At 35.3% G+C, this 17671-nt stretch overlaps 1 protein-coding gene across 1 annotated transcript in view; it reads right to left on the minus strand.

Moving 5' to 3' along the window:
* Nucleotides 1-17671, minus strand: part of Lrp1b (LDL receptor related protein 1B) — a 1466647-nt gene that overhangs the window by 780686 nt on the left and 668290 nt on the right.

Here is a 17671-nt window from a genome sequence, read left to right on the forward strand (position 1 = left end):
TTGGAGCTTCTGTGCTTTATTATCTTTATTCTGTCTTTTTAACTACAGGTATCGAACCTAAGTTATATACAAAACAAAACATGGACTAAAACTTAAAAAGAAATGAAAACTAAATAGTTGAATTGAACTAAACTAAGGAAGTTAGTAGTGTATATGTACAGAGACTGGTAAGTTTATACAATAAATATGTTGGTATTATATAAAGATATGTCATATAGTAGCTTCAAGAAGTAAAGAAAATCAGTGTTAAGGAAACCTCAGCACAACTAGTCAAATGAGGATAGCACACTGCTCAGTCGTCTTGGAAAGGACTTACAATGAGCCAACCCTTCAATTCAGTCCATCTCTTCATGCATAGACATCCAGTCAAGGGAAATTCTTTCAGTAAACATCAGGGTTATAGCAAAAGTATCAATCATGGGAAGATTGCATATTACTCTGCACTCCAATAGTTCTATGACTGCCAATGACACACAATGCTTGTCAAAATGAGAAGGAACTCAATGGTAGCTATTGAAGTGGTGTAGACAAATTAGTGCTTGCAGAAAATAGGCATCCCATTTATGTTCCACTGATGGTAAATATAGTCCTATTGCAACAGAAAAATGTAGATTCATCAACCTGAGTTTTAGAAACAGAAAGTGGCATAGAGTTAAATTGCCAGAATATTTTCTTCATGGTTTCAATCAGTAAATATAGTAGACTGAATTCTCTGCATTAAAAAAAAAGATGAGTATTTATTTGCTGTCATATATTATGTTAGAATTTAGAACAAATAGTTGCTAATCTTGTATTTACTTCTGATTTGTGCTCAAGGTGAAGATGACATTCTTCCTTGTCATTCAAATGTGGAATAAAGTAAAGAGGGCAAAGTGTCTATCAGGAGAAAACACTTATTTGTTATAGATGTATTTCACCTATTTAATGGTCAGTTTTGATATCTTGCTGTGAGATTTACAAGCATTTTTTTTAAATCAAGATTGATTTCTATTCACCTCCACAATGTTAATTCAATATTAATTGACTCGCCAACTATTTACATAGTACCTACTAGCAAATTGCAATATAAGATAAGCAAGAACTAGCTAGGCAAATAGACACTATTCCTGCCAGTAAAGTGCTTGTTGAGGAGCAAGAAATTATTTGTGCAAATGAACAATTAGTACTCAAGAAGAGGGCAAGAAAGAATAAGGAAAACTTGAGATTATGAAGCTTGGGCAGTGATAAGAAGAGGTAATTGTCAGGTTGATTTAGGATAAGCTAAAGTTATATAATGCCTATGGATTACTAGCCTGCAGAACTTTAGACACACACCCTAGTTAAGGAGAAACTAGCATAGTTGTTCATTTCTATGACTGAAGATTTTCTAACTTCTGCCTTACTTTTAACTCTAGCAATATTTTTTGATTAGGTTGACATTACAGCTTTTTTTTTTTTTTTTTGGTCGGTTGTGAGTTTTGAATTCTGGGCTTGGGCGCTGTCCCTGTGCTCTTCAGCTCAAGGCGAGCACTCTATGCTTGAACCACAGCGCTACTTCCAATTTTATAGTGGTTTTTATTGGAGATAAGTCTCATGGACTTTCCTGCCTGGGCTGGCTTTGAACCACGGTCCTCAGATCTCAGCCTCTTGAGGAGCTAGGATTACAGGCGCGAGCCACAGGTGACAGGTGACATTACAGCTTTTAAGGTAACTGAAATTTAAAGAAATTTAGTCACATATCCTTAACTTTATATTATAGAATAGAAGTCATCTTTAAATTAATATTTTCAGATTTATAGATTCTAACTCTAGTAACGTTTCTATGCTAATAAACTACATTCCTGGCAGGGAGATGAAGGGAGAATCCAAAAAGCATTTTATTTCTTCTTATGTTTCACATATACAGAGGAAACCTTGGTTTTAGATATGAGAGTTTTATTAGTTTCCTAATATAATCTATTTGAATCATTGAAAGGAAAATGTTCATATCTTACACATGAAGAAGCATACTGAATCACGCCAAATCTAAAGGATAAAGTAAAATTTACATAAAATATTGCTCATTATCCTTTTATAAAGCTATGCTTGTGATGAAGAAAAATAAAACAGAGATTATGGGAGAGACACACTCAAAACATGGTTGCTAAAATCTATTTATCCAATAGTGGTGGCAGGCAGCTTTGTGTTATATAGGGGGAGAGGAACTTACATTTCCTTCCTGAGATCATAAGCCACAGGATAACTAATATCATTTTACCTTTGTCAGTGAGCAACATCATTGAGTTGTCCATCCAGCTCTTAGGTGAACACCATAATGAATGATGCTGGGAATTGCAAGGTAAACAGAAAATGCAGTCTCTGACCTTGTCTCAGATATTGTCTCAAAGAGAAAACAACACCAGGGTGCTCCAAATGGGAAAATAAACTTATTGTCTTTTAAAATTGATGTCAAAATGGCTCTGGATATCATGCTTTGCCTTTGCAACTGATGCTAGAAGACAACACCCAAGGGTTATAACACAAGCTTGATTCGTAACTCTTTGAGACAGCATAAAAGGGATTTGACCAGACTTTAAAAAAAGAAACAAACAAAAAGTCATATATGTTACATCTTTATCAGTTTTACAAAGCTTTTTTATGACTTTTATAGACAGTCTAAGAGAAAATGGAGTGACATAAAAGACTTCAAACACTTTAAGTGACTACCTAGCAATACTCTTACAATATCTGGGTGCCCTTGAATGTTATTTGGCCATATGCAGCCTAAAATCCATTACCATTTGAATGAAAGGCTAATAGCAGTCAAAAACTTGCACCCACTGTTCAGTCTCTTCAGTTTACAGTTGATTCTGGAAGCTAAAAGGCATTATTACCTCTGATATAAATCCTCTTTCTCAGGGTATAAAGTACTTTCATTTTACTACCAAATTCATTCCTTTTCTACCTGGCTAATGTTAGTGTAATTGTTGTAGCTAATTGTAGATATCTCAATATTAATACTTAGCAAATAAATTCTTTTGAAATCTGGCTCCGTTTCTAAGAACAAAGATTTAATAATGAAAACCTAATGCTCTATTTACATGAGACAAAAACTATTTAAGTAAATAATTCCTTATCCAGAAAAAGAAAGTAGGAGAAATGTATTGAATAGGCAATACATAGAATTCTCATCTTCTGAGTGTAGTAATATTTTATATTCTGAGTTGAATACAGGGTTAGCATCTTTCTAAAGATTCTATATTTTCTATTATGTGCATTTTAATGTTTACTTAGAAATAGGCCCAGAGAAAAAGATAAACACATAAATTAGTAATTAAAAGACAATATCAATAGCAAGCTACATAAATGAAGCAAGGAGAGGAAGGCAGTCAGTTGTGAAACAAATTTCTGCATGTGAATAGAAAGATTCCCATGGGAGAAACTCTAAGACCAGAGTAAAACAAACAAACAAAAAACCATAGATGTGAGGACTTGGGCTACTATCAGTCATGAGAGAAGGGAGGTTTTAGGATTAATTCCTTACTTAGCAAAAAAGAAAATATAACTGGCCAAAAAAGTACAGGCTCTGAAAATGAGCACATGGACCAATATTCAAAGAAGTGATAAGAGCACAAGGATTTTTTTTTTTAATTTAAACTACACTCTTAGTAAGAATACTATAGGAAACTGAGTTAAATTCTTAAAATTATTACAACCTAAGGAAAAATTTACAACAAAGATACAAAAATAATTCCTAATTTATTTAATTTATCAAGAATTAGTTGGTAGAAATTTAATAAAAACCAAGACAGAGTTCAATATCTAGCTAAATATCTAAAACACCAATTATAGAGTTAAAAACAGGTACAAATTTGAGAATTCTCAGTCCTTTCAGCATGGAATAATTTAGTCTATAAGCAGACTAAAAGTTTTATGAAAATATTTAATTGAGTTTATCTTTCAACCTACAGATCATGAGCTGTTGATTTCTACAAATGACATTATTATTCAATGGATGCTATTGTATCCGATGCAAGATTGCTTTATTCACTACAGAAATATTAAATTTATCCACTGCTCTAGTATTTTTTTCACTTCTCTTATGAATTCTTTTTTTAGATTTGATGATTTCTAGGAATAAATTTAGGACTAAATCTTGCTTTTATTTAAAGTCAATGTCAAACCTATTAAAATGAAGTCACGTATACCTAACAGGAAGCTCATTTATTCAACAGGGAAGTTTTTACTAGAAGAAAGAATTAAAGTGTTTCAGAGTTGTCTCATAGTGATCTTATAAGAAACTAAGTTAAGATCAGATTCTAGAGGAAGAAAAGGGACTTGGTCTTACTTATTCATGTCATTAAGCTATATAATTGCCACATGAATCATTTGATTTTGTTGATAAAATGGTATCTGACTACAAAAAAAATAGTTACAAAGTAAGAAGAAAAGGTGGAAGATGGTTCTTGTAGTTCAAATGATAATCTGATCTGCTAACAATGTTACCTTGATAGAGAATAAGCTAAAACAAGCTAATATGGAGAAAGTTATTAGACACATGAAGTTTAGTCAGTAATCATTTAATTTTCAAATCATGAAATTTAGTTTGTATGCTTTCCCTCTAAAATGAAATCAAAGTGTATGGAATAAAGTCAAATAAGGCTGGGGATGGACCTCAGTGATCACACCTTTGTCATTTGTAAAGCTCTAGATTTGATCCCCAGTACAACAAAGAGATTAGGAAAGAAGAGAAAGGTATCAGGAAAGGGGCAGTGACTTAGGGAAGGAACAAAGCCAGTAAATGTTTCAGCATATGGAAGAGTTTAGCTTTTAATTTTAATGAAATGAAGAGCTACTAGAAGTTTTTCAAATGAGAATTTACATTTAAACATAAGTAATTTACATATATAATAAAAACACGAACTATTGTGGTAAGAATACAAAAATGTGTAGAAATTTGGAAACTAAGATGTTATCAGAACAGTATAGACAAAAAGTGATGCCTCAACAAAGCATTACATGGCACAGGGATAGCAGGAGGAGTCTTAATAATTCATGTTATGAATGTTGTAATTTGCAAATTTATTGGTTTATGGTATGACAAAAATGAATCACAGATTTTTGGCTCAACTATGAGACATAGAGTTAGTATTATTGAGCAGGGGAGTTCAAAACTGATTTTAAAATGTTCTATAATGCTAGCTACTTAAGGAAGCTGGGATCTAAGAATGGATTTTTGGAGCTAGCTTGGGCAGATAAATCCATGAGACTCTTCACATAACCAGTAAAAAGCCAGGAGTTGAAGTATATGGCTCAAGGGGTAAAACATCAGTCCGTGAATAAAAAGCCATGACCAAGGCTCATTCTCCAATGCCAGCACACAAACAAAAAAAGAGATATTATAACTATACTAGTAAGAGTATTGGTTAGATGATCACAAATAGCCTGAATTTGAAAGAAGCACTTTAGATAAAAGATAAAATAAAAAATAATCAGCAAATGGTAAGTTATTTCAAGGTACAAACGAAGAGTTGTCATAATCAAGTATGGTGGCCAGCCTAAATAATTTCTTGCAGCCACCCTGGTGCTTAGGTAGGAGATGGAGGGCTCTTGACCCAGCTCCAAGTCCTAGATGTGAGACAAGCTATCCTTTGAAATGCAGATGCCTAGCACAACCATTCTGGTGCCTCAGCAGGAAATGGGAGCTGTCCACCCAGCCCCAATGCCTGGAGGTGAAGCAAGCCATCCTTTGACGTGCAGGTGCAGATGCTTGGCTCAAAAGGGTGAGCTAGGAGGACTCTGCCTTAGAGAAATGCAGATGTCATAACCTTAGGAAAACTGAATGCTCTGATTCTGTATTGATTAGCTCCCTTAATGGCTCCAATAACCAGCCTCTGAGTAGCCTCTAAGCATACCCTATATGGAAGATGCCCCTTCCCTCACCCCAGGTGATAGGCATACCTGATTCCCTGGAGACAGAAGAGGGCACTTGGCAGATAGGTTGCTGAACCTGTCAGGCCAGTCCCTGGGACTGGGAGTGTCCTGTGACCCTGCCCCTCTGCCCAGATCCTATTTAGGCATGGATCAGCATAGATACAAGGACTCCTTGCCATGTATCTCCGTGATCCTGTCCTATGTCCTGTCTCCTGGCTCGCCCTTGGTCATCATGGCGTCCCAATTCAGCTATCCATCAGAGCTGAATTGGTTTGTTGGTATTGTTTTTGTTCTTTCTTTTCTCTTTGGCCTGATGCTAACCTTGTTATGTGTATTTGGGGACTGCAGGCCTTTGTAACAACGGGCTGCGTGCAGTCTGCTAACTGTGTGATAAAGACCAATATTCCATCTACCTAAATGTGGCTTTCCGGGATGATTCAAAGACTAACATAGCTAAGGATGACGGTATGAAGGAGTGAAGGTGCTCTGTGGAGAACACAGCAGTTCTATACAAAAAGAATTTTCTGGGACTTGAGACATTTCAGCTAGTATTGCAGAATCAGGAGCAAGTGGGTACCTAAAGTCAAATGCAGAAATTATTGAGAAGAGGAGAGGGATCATCTGTGACAAATGTTGATGAGATTTCAAATAAGATGTGAAATAAAAAGTGATTATTAGATTTAGACATATTTGGCTCATTACTGATCTTGATAAGAGGAATAGCAGTGGAGAAGTGGAAAATAAATCATGATTGAAGTGGTTCAAGAGAGAACTGAATAGGAAGATTTGACTAAGTAAACCAAGCAACTTGTGAAATGACTTTTGTGAAGCAAAAAGGAAAAAAAAAGAGGTGATTGAAAAAATAAAATTATGATGCATTTTTTGTTAACACATTTAAGAGAAGTTAAGTATGCTAGTAACTCATGACAATGAAAGAGGAAGTAACAAGTAAGATGCAATAAAAAGAAGAGAATGTCAGGTGGACCCATTGCAACAATGAGATGTACAAGACTTTATGTTGAAAACCGAACTTTACAACTTTATCGGCAGGGGAGGGGGAATAAATGGGGAGGGGGGGGTGGCAGGGCTGGGATGTTAAGGGGAAACAAAGGAGGAGGCAATGCTTGATAAGAAATGTACTCATTACCTTGCTCATTTAATTATAACCCCTCTGTATGGTATTTTCACAATAAAATATAAATAAGTAAATAAAAATAAAATAATGCTCTAAAAAAAAGTAGAGAATGATGTTCTTAAGTAGCCATAAGTCGAAGCCAAAGGAGAAAACTGGCTTTATGAGTTCAGAAAGTACACACACCTAAGGTAAATGGGGAAAAAAAAAATCAAAATATGTATAGTAGAAACAATTGCCAGAGGAAGATTTCTTCTACATTTCTTCTATAATATTTTCTAACTGCATTTTCTCAGTGAAATAACAGAGCAGGCTGTCAATGGAGAGTAATGGCATAGAAGCAAGGGAGGAAGAATATCAGATTGACAAGAACGTATGGTTCCTGTCACATTTCTTGGTTATATCAACCATTTGGAGAATAATGCTTAGGACTTCTAACTGAGAATGGTGAATAAATTTCTGTTTGTGTTTTGCATGGTATGATTCTGTTTGCATAGTATTTGCTCTGTGTGTGTGTGTGTGTGTGTGTGTGTGTGTGTGTGTGTGTGCATGTTGCTTCTGGGGCTTTAACTCAGGGCCTGGGGGCCTGTGTCCCTGAGCTATTTTGTTCAAACCTAGAACTCTACCACTTGAGCCACAGCTCCAATTGGAGTTTTTTGTTATGTAATTGGAGATAAGAATCTCTTAAACTTTTCTGCCCAGAATGGCTTTTAATTTTGGTCCTCAGATCTCCGACTTCTGAATAGCTATGATTACAATTGTAAGCCACAAGTGTTCAAAGGTACTTGGTTATTTTTCTATACTCCCTTGACTTTGGCACAAGAAGGACTGGACTGAGTTTGCTGCCTTCGGACTGAACAGGTTAAAGGAAAACTTAAGAATACCAGTGTATAGGGAAGACAGATCAATTTAACTAGAAGATATTGCTTTTAAAAATCTAAGATTATTTAGACAAATACTTAAATCTGCATACTGGACAGCTTTCCAACCACAAATATTATCTTTCAAAAAACTTTTAAGTTGATACTTAATTTACTTTAAAATTACAAAATTTTACCCAGGCACTGGTGGCTCATGCTTGTAATCCCAACTACTCAGAAGGCTGAGATCTGAAACCAGCCTGGGCAGGAAAGTTTATCTCCAATTAACCATTAGAAAACCGGAAGTAGTGCAGTGGCTCAAGTGATAGAGAGCTTGGCTTGAGCTCAGGGACAGCGCCCAGGCCCAGAGTCAAAGTCCCACAACCAACAAAAAAATTAAATTAAATTAAATTAAGTGGCATCAAATGTAAACTATTATGTTTAGTTGTTATTTTTAAGGTAGAACTTAAGTTAATTTTAAGGTATAACTTCACATATTTATGAAACAAAATATTCTCAATCTCCTAATTTTAGTGTTTAAACGAATTCTAAAAAAGTGTTCTATTCCCATCTAGCTTCCAGATTTCAGAAATGAGGAATGGCACAAAGAGAGTTTTGTAATATCTTTAAAGTTAAAACAAGCGGGCACTGGTAGTTCATGCCTGTAATCCTAGATACTCAGGAGGCTAAGATCTGAAGATCACAATTCAAAGCCAGCCCGGGCAGGAAAGTCTGAGAGATTCTTATTTCCAATAAACCATTAGAAAACCGGAAGTGGCCCTGTGGCTCAAACGGTAGAGCGCTCGCCTTGAACTAAAGAGCACAGTGACAGAGCCCAGCCCCAGACTTCAAGCTCCACAACCGAAAAATACAAAGGAGGAGGCTACAATGCTTGATAAGAAATGTACTCATTATCTTGCCCATGTAATTGTAACCCCTCTGTACAGTATTTTCACAATTAAAAAAAATAATAAAAAAATAAAATAAAGTTAAAACAAACAGAAGACCAGAGTATAGATCTTAGATGTGTTTCTGACCTATGTCCATAACAAGAAGAAAGAAATTAAAATTAGGAAATTTACGTGCTGATCATCTGAGATTAAATAATACTCTGTGAGGCGTTTTATTGCTGTTCTATTCATCATATCTACCTCTTTCCTGTTCTGGTTTAGGCTGAAAAAAACATTCATTAGCATAGGTCTTGACTCTCAGCCCATAAAGCCCCTGAGAAAGAACACAAATCATATTTTTAAGTTGAAAGGATGATGAAATACTCTAAGGACAAAAGCAAGTTCATAGTTGTAGTCAGCTACATAATGGTTGAAAACCTGTATTTTGGTTTGCATGAGTCCCTCCAACTGCATGTATTAGAAATTTAGTCCCAATGCAACAGTGTTAGGAGGTGACAAGGTCTGAGGACCAGTGAAGATACTAACCCAGACAGAGCAGTATATTATAAAGAAAAAAAGAAGAGTCTGATCCCTTTTACTGCCTTGCACTCTGACCTCTCACATGCTGACTGCTTGTTCTTTACATTTCAGTCACCAGAACTACAAGGCACCCATTTGTGCTACTACAGCTTGTACAATCTCAGGTATTCTGGTAGTAGCACAGAATGAACAAATATAGTTATCACAAACAAAAGAAGCAGTCTTCTGGGAAGGAAAAACTTTAAGCAGATTATGAAGTAGAATATATGAGACAGATATGTTCATATAAAACCTAAAATTAAGTGCATATGCAATGTACTCACTAGAACAATGATAAATAGCCAACCAGAAAAAAAGCAAAAAAAAAAGAACAAAGAAATTGACAAACAAAAACTAGTTTTGAATACACTAAAAACAATTTTAATGGTGTTTATAAGAAAGGTAGTGTCATATATGAGATATACTCAATAAAACTGAAAACATTCACTAAGATTTCCTAAAATTGAAAGTTAATTTATTTGCTATGATATGGAGTCAGCCTATGACCCAGACCACAGAAGAACAGATAAGAAAAGTATTTAATATGTGTGCAAGCATTGTTCAACCATGAACAACAAAATCCTGTCATTTACAGGAACATAAATGGAAGTGGAGGACACAATTACATGAGCTAGAATAGACAGTTATGTATCACATTTCCCCTTCATGTGTGGCAACTAAAACCAAAGCAAGCAAACAAACAAATGACTTCCTTAAAATAGAAGAGGGAAAGCAGGGCACCTGTATTTCTAGCTACTTAGGAGGCTATTTAGCTTCGTATGAAGGTTCAAAACCATGCTGGTCAGGAAAGTCTCTGACTCTTTTTTCCAATTAATCACCAAAAAGTTTGAAGTAGATCTATGTCTTAAGTGGTAGATCATTGCTTTGAGAGAAAAAACAAACAAACAAACAAAAACCAAAAATCTGAGGGACAGCTTAATACTAGCACCAGAAAAGGCGGGGGAGGGGGGGCAGAGATTCGGATGAAGAGTTTGGGGATAGGAGATGATATAAAATAAAGGAGTGGGAAAGTAGGGTGAGAATGGTTAATTATAAAGAGGGCTAGTGAGGATGAATAGAGTTGAAGTATTTTACATTCATATATGAAAACGGAACAATGAAACATTGAAATTGTGTTAAGATTCAGATGAGGAATGATAAGGGATTATGAAGGGGATACATTTTAAGGAAAAAAAGAGGAGAGAGGTTAATGGACATGATCAATACATGATGTATACATGCATAAAATATTATAACAAATCCTAATAGTTTGTGTAGTTAATATGGGCTAATGACTATAATTACAAAATGTTGCTTTTCTAGCTGAGAACTTGCTGGTGGCTCGCTCAGCTATTCAGGAGGCTAACATCCAGAGAACTGAAGTACAAGCAGAAAATTTCTATGAAACACTACCTGCAAAATTACCAACCACATTAGGCCCGAAGGCATGACTCAATTAGCAGAGTTTCAGCTGAGTGAGCTCAAGACCCTGAATTTAAACCCTAGTACTGCCAATTATATTGTACCATACATACTATATATGTTATGCCTGATAATAGTTTATATTTTCCCTAATAACTCCTCAAGAAATTGTTTCCTGTGGCATTATTTTTCTGTGTTCCTATTCTGTCTTATTCTTTTCTCATCTTGAATAGATTTAGTAATGCTTCCGTTCCGAAGCATACTGTTTTCTTTACATCCTTTTTGTACTGTGGTACAATTACATGTCTTTGACAGGCTTTCAAATAAGAAACAAAACATCTGTTTCCAATCTGAATGTGATTTGCCAGATTCTTCCTACTGTCTTTGGTCTCACTGCTTTGGCAGGTGCTGCTATTCTCCACTTTCACCACATCATATTCAGGACACCGCTCATGAAAAAGCCTGAATGATCAGGAGTCTAATATTTCCATGTCAAGGATGACAGTCGATATATGGAATGACATTGCTAATTCTCCCCTATACATTTTTCAATCTGCTCTACTATGGTACTGTCCTCACGTATCCTCATGTTTTATTCTGAGGTACCATTAACTGACAGACATGTATTTAAGCAGAATTTTCTATACTGATTAAAGCTGAGGGTTTAATTTCCACTCATATCTTGAGGATTAAATAGCTCGTTCCAGCTATAATTGCCTGTAACAAATATGCTCCAGTGAATTCGGTTAGAGTGATAGTTATTAAACTTCTTATAAGAACAAAAGCCTTCCAGACAGCAAATAAATTTTAATCAAAGGAAATAATCCATACAGAACAAAGTATGCTACATATTTTCAAAAGATTTGCTCTATTGAATATAAATTCTCATGAGTGAAATGATTTGCAACATAGTCATTTTAAATGAAGAAAATTAAACACTGACTTTGTTTTTGATAACCTGCTAACATACTCTAGAGTCAATATGTCAATTTCCATGTCTGTTATGAGCTAAATGATTGTGAGATACACTTTGTTGTATGGAATAAGGCAGTTCGAAGAAATCCTGATCTTTAGGAGTGGGTGCTTAATGAATGGTTACACACAAAATGAATGGTCATAACACAGGGTGTTATAGAGCAGATAAAGCAGTCCATCTTGACAACAGTCCAAGGAAAGGTTTTAGTTTATTAAACACATGGGGCAAGGCATCCTATATGTGATAACAGGTATTTTTGTACATTTTATAAATCTTATGCGTATTAGCATTGTAGTTGATACCCAGTAGGCTATCAGTAAGCATTTAATAAGAAAATTAAAGGCTGTCACTTGTATATAGTTCATATTTTTGACTGTACCATCATATATTGTTACAGAGTTAACTGTTAAAGACAATCTTTTCAGCAGAAAAGAATGATTTCTCTCAGGCAACTATGCCTTTATGAATTTTTTATAACAACAAAAGAACTGTGATAGAATAATAATTTCCAAATATGGAAGTTTTGAAAGTTTCTTTTAACATTTTATTATTAAACAAATACCTGACAACTCCTAAAGGAGAAGAATATAAAAAGGAGAAAGAGAAAATAACAGGAGAAACAAGAAAAGAAGGAGCTGGAAAATAGCAAGTGCACCCAAATTCACATGTAGATTAGAGTAGATTAGCATTAACTTTCTTGCTCATTTCTTACAAGTTAGATTTTAAATGATAGAAAGAGGTTTCCTTTTGCAATGAAATTTTAACATTACTAAAATATAGGGAAGATAATATAGAATAAATTGCCAAATAGTTACTTGCTTCTTGAGAAGTTAAGACCATAAATGGAAATTTTTAATGTTTCCTCATGATAGATTGGTTCCTAGTGTTGAAAGTTGTGTTTGTAATTTTTAGAATCCAAGGAAAACTGTCTTTCATGAGGGATATTATAGTTGTTAATTAACAAATTCAGTTATCTTCCAAACTGCTTATAGAATAATAAGCTATTAGCAAATGACTCTTGTTTTATGCATGGTTCTTGTGAAGATAAATATGAAAGCTTTTTAAGAATTATAAACCCATATTAAAATGGACTGGAAGGTTACAAGCTACAATGTGTCATCTTCTTTGATTTCTAATTTATAATATAGGAAAGTGCTTATTATTTGGGGATCTGTGGAATATTGCAATATACTTTCCATTTATCCCTGCAAATATTAAGGTGCTTATTTGAAATCAACTAATGTGTAAATTTATATATATATATGTGTGTGTGTGTGTGTGTGTGTGTGTGTGTGTGTGTGTGTGTGTGTGTGTGTGTGTGTGTATGTGTACATGTATATGTATATATATTATGTATATTCCCAGCCAGGCACTGGTAGTTCATGCCTGTATGTCTGTAACCCTAGCTGTTCAGGAGACTGAGATCTGAGGATTGCATTTCAAAGCCATCCTGGGCAGTAAAGTCTATGAGACTCTTATCTCTAAATAACCACCAGAAAACCAGAAGTGGTGCTGTGGCTGAGAGTGGTAAAGCACCAGCCTTTAGCAAAAGAGCACACCGACAGTGCCCAAGCCCTGAGTTCAAGCACCATGACAAAAAGAATTGTAATATTCCACCCAACTTTCTATCTATTTATATCATTTTGTGTAAGTTCCATGTTTGAGTTATAAATATTTCATCAAGTTGGTTTAAACAACATTTTAATAAACAGTCCTAATGCTTTGATTCATTTGTTAAAATACAGTCTTTTGGCAAAATTTTAACATTATTAAAAAATAAAGAATTTTTGTTTTCTAAATTGTTGATAGGAAATTTATAATATAAGAAAGTGAGAATTACTTATTTATTTATGGAATATATCATTTCATTTTGAATTTCATTTTGAATTTCACAGTAGCTCCTGTGAAAATAAAGAATGCCCAAGAGTTATTACATAGAAACTACTCTGTGCTCTTTGGTAGTTATATTTTTTTATAACCGCTTTGCAGGTGAAAAGGTCTAGCAAAGAAATTCTTCCCACTTGCAGGAGTACATTTCACTGCTTTTATCCTTGCAATAGTCCAACAGTTCAAAAGTACATAAATAATCTTGTGACCCAAGGAAATCAACCTTATGTCATTGTCCAGTAGTTACAGAGAGGTTTAAATGAATACAAAATTTATCTCCTAACAGGCTTATAAAAAATAGTTCCTAAAATGTTCATTAAATGACATTTTTTTAATTGTCAATGTGATGTACAGAGGGGTTAAGTAAGGTAATGAGTACATTTCTTTTTGAACAGTGTCACTTGTTCATTCATTTCTTCCTCTTCTTCCCCATTCCTCTCCCCTCTAAGTTGTAAAGTTCATCTCCAATATAGTGTCTGGTGAGTATGGCTATTGCATTTGTTCACCCTTTGTACTCTTTCTGTGATTTCTCCTTCCCTTCTGCAAATCAGATAAACTTATATACAGGACAAAGGGTACAGAAATCAAAAGCAGTGACAATGTGGCATAAAACAAAGTAGGAAAACATAAAGAAATAAATAATTACAAACAGTACATTATAAAAACCTACATTACTAACATCTACTGATATGTCACCCACATTTATTTCAAGATGAATATCAGTAAGCCCTGGGCTCTAGTTATGTATGTCCTATTTCTTAGCATGCAGTTACATAGAAGTAACTACAACCATGTTTCCAGTACTGTTAACACTAGTACATGAAATGTGTTCTGAAGTTACATGAGAAAGTACTTTGGGTGCAACTAAAATTTTTGAAAGAGACATTTTTACTACCTGGATCCCAACCTGGAGTTGAGATTCTTCTGCTGACCCAGGAGAATATGGGGTGCTATCACAATTCTGTCTTGTTCACTTCAGGCACAAAACACTCAGCAATCCCCAAAGTATGTGGCTCTTGCTGCACTGCTCTGAAGGCCCCAAATGGACAATGGCCATCTGTGAGTTTATTGGGACATTTAATTTGCACGTGTGTATTTCATCCCTATAAAAAGAATCCACAGATTTTCCTTCATGTGTATTTTGCCATGTTTTCTTTGTAGTCCATGATGTCAAATAAAGATATTTATGTAGATATGTCAACTAGATTGACAGGATGAACACAGAAAATTCTGACATTTTGTGAAATCTGTGAGCTACATATCACAACTGGTTTGGTTCACTTCACATTTATTAACCTGCCTGCTGGATCTGAGATACATTTTTGTAGCTATGTGACAATGGATGATTTCAAATTTGCCAGTATAACTATGTTTAACAGACAAAGTTAGAACCCAGATGATGACTTTGGAGCATTGCCTATGAAGAACCTGGCAATTGTAACACTTTTCTGCATATGGATGCTCCTGAAAGTACCAGTTAAAATATTCAAGTGCACCATTTTGGAAGCATAGGAAAGAAGGTGATGGAAGGAATAATGGTGATCTGTGTTTGGATTATCATTGTACAGTGCAGGAAGCATTGCTTTTATTTCACCCATTATTAACATTAGCACATGGTAACAAATACATTAAACATATCACAGAGCACTTTGGGAACTAGTGCTCATTTATACTTAATTCTTGAGCTTCTTGAGGCTACTGACTCCAACTTTAATGGCATCTTTACATATATGAGGACCTCAGAACCTGGTAATTAAGGGCTGGGAAGGTGGCTCAGTGGTAGAGTGCTTGCCTTGCATGCATGAGGCCCTGGGTTCGATTCCTCAGCACCACATAAGCAAAAGGAAAAAAAGCCGGAAGTGGCACTATGGCTCAAGTGGTAGAGCGTTAGCCTTGAGCTGAAGAGCTGAGGGACAGCGCCCAGGCCCAGAGTTCAGGCCCCACGACCGGACCCAAAAAAAAAAAAAATAGAACCTGGTAATTAAGAAAAAAACCCTCATGTAGTCATGGATTTACTAAAACTACACACTAATATTGCTTATAGCAATAAAGTGATTCATTAAGGTTGATTTAACTTCATAGGTCCTACATGTTCAAAGGCTACAGAAAAAATACAATTCTCTGACGATAGGTAAAAACAGAACATAGCCATCTTGTATATTAATTATTTTATGTGGTTGTGACTGAGATAACGGAGAACAACTTAAAGGGAATCCTGAAAGGGATCTCATCTTCTTCTTCTTTTCTCTTTTTTTTTCTTTTTGTCATGAGGTCAGTCCATCATGGTAAGGAAGGTGTGACATAGCAGAAGAATTCATGTCATAGCAGGTAAGAAGCTGAGAAGAGGAAATACAGGACAGGTCTAGGGCAAGATACAGCCCCTAAAACTTCCAGTGACCTATTTCTTCCAAATAGTCTCAACTTCGTACCTTTCACCACTTCTCAACAATTACTTAACTCAGTCAAGGCACTAATCCTTTCATTAGGTCAGAGTTCTCAGGATCTAAAGGTCTCAGAATTTGTCACCAAGAACACTCAGATTCTGGTGCAGGGTGATATATAGGGATCTAGCTTTAGTTTTCTACAAGTAGTTAATCAATTTTGCCAGCACCGTTTACTGAAGAGGCTGTCTTTCTTCCATTCTAATTTTTTAGCTCCTTTATCAAAGATTAGATGGCTATACATCTCTAGGTTCATTTCTGGGGTTTCAATTCTATTCCATTGGTCTTGAGGTCTGTTCTTGTGCCAGTATCAAGCTGTTTTGATTACTAGACTCCACATAGAGCTCCCCTATGACCCAGCAATCCCACTTTTGGGCATTTACCCAAATGTTTACAAACAAGACCACACTAAAGCTACCAGTAAGACTATGTTTATTGCAACATTATTTACTATAGGTAAGATATGGAACCAACCCAGATGCCCCTCAGTAGATGAATGGATCAAGAAAATGTGGTATATATACACAATGGAATTCTATGCCTCCATCAGAAAGAATGACATTGCCCCATTTGTTAGGAAATGGAAAGGTTTGGAAAAAATTATATTAAATGAAGTAAGCCAAGTCCAAAGAAACATAGGTCCCATGGTTTCCCTTATTTGCAATATCTAGTATATGTCTGAGTCAAGCAGAAAAGGTCCGATAAGGTGATGTTAGGGAAATGAACCCTAAGATATGTATTCAAATGTGTTTTTTTTCTTTCATGCAATTGTTTCTAACACATTTACAAGATTATTTCTTTGTTGCTTTGTATGTCCCTCCCCCACAGTATAACCCCTGCTTTCACTGTATTTGATGTCAGTATAATTTGTGGAGGGGAAGGGGCAAAACAAATCGTTTAAATAGGGATACAGGTGGACCCATTGCAACAATGAGATGTACAAGTCCTTATGTCGAAAACGAACTTTACAACTTTCGTGGGGGGGGGAGGGGAGGGGGGAGGATTGGGTGGGGGGGCAGGGGGAGGATGGGAAGGGTTGGGAAGGGGAAACAAAGGAGGAGGCTACAATGCTTGATAAGAAATGTACTCATTATCTTGCCCATGTAATTGTAACTCCTCTGTACAGTATTTTCACAATAGAAAAAAAGAACACTAGGAGATGTGAAAGCACACCTAATAGCCTAGATGTTTTTTAATTCAATCAACAGTACAAATTAACATCATACTCCAAGCACATCACAGATTATAAAATATTAACTTCCTCTGGAAAGTAATGCCAAAGGACTTCCCATGTACAACATGAAATAGTGTCTCATCCGTAATTGGCTTTCACTAAATACTTATCATTTTTTACTGAATATAAAATCTCTTATTGTATTATTATTTTCCTTATAGTTGAAATTTTTCAAAATGTAGGTAAAGCATGTGGAAAAAGCAGGCAATATCTGGTGGAATCACATTATTTTTCCCTAGCAAAATATTTAATCTTTCATGTAAAAGGATAAATTGTATTTCAATTGAAGTGAAAATTTACTTAATGTAGATACAACATGAAGATAAGAAGTCTTCCTTTAATAATTCAACTACAAATG

This window comes from Dipodomys spectabilis, unplaced genomic scaffold, assembly GCF_019054845.1.
Source record: "Dipodomys spectabilis isolate Male_0828 unplaced genomic scaffold, ASM1905484v1 ptg000081l, whole genome shotgun sequence".
NCBI classification, from domain to species: Eukaryota; Metazoa; Chordata; class Mammalia; order Rodentia; family Heteromyidae; genus Dipodomys; species Dipodomys spectabilis.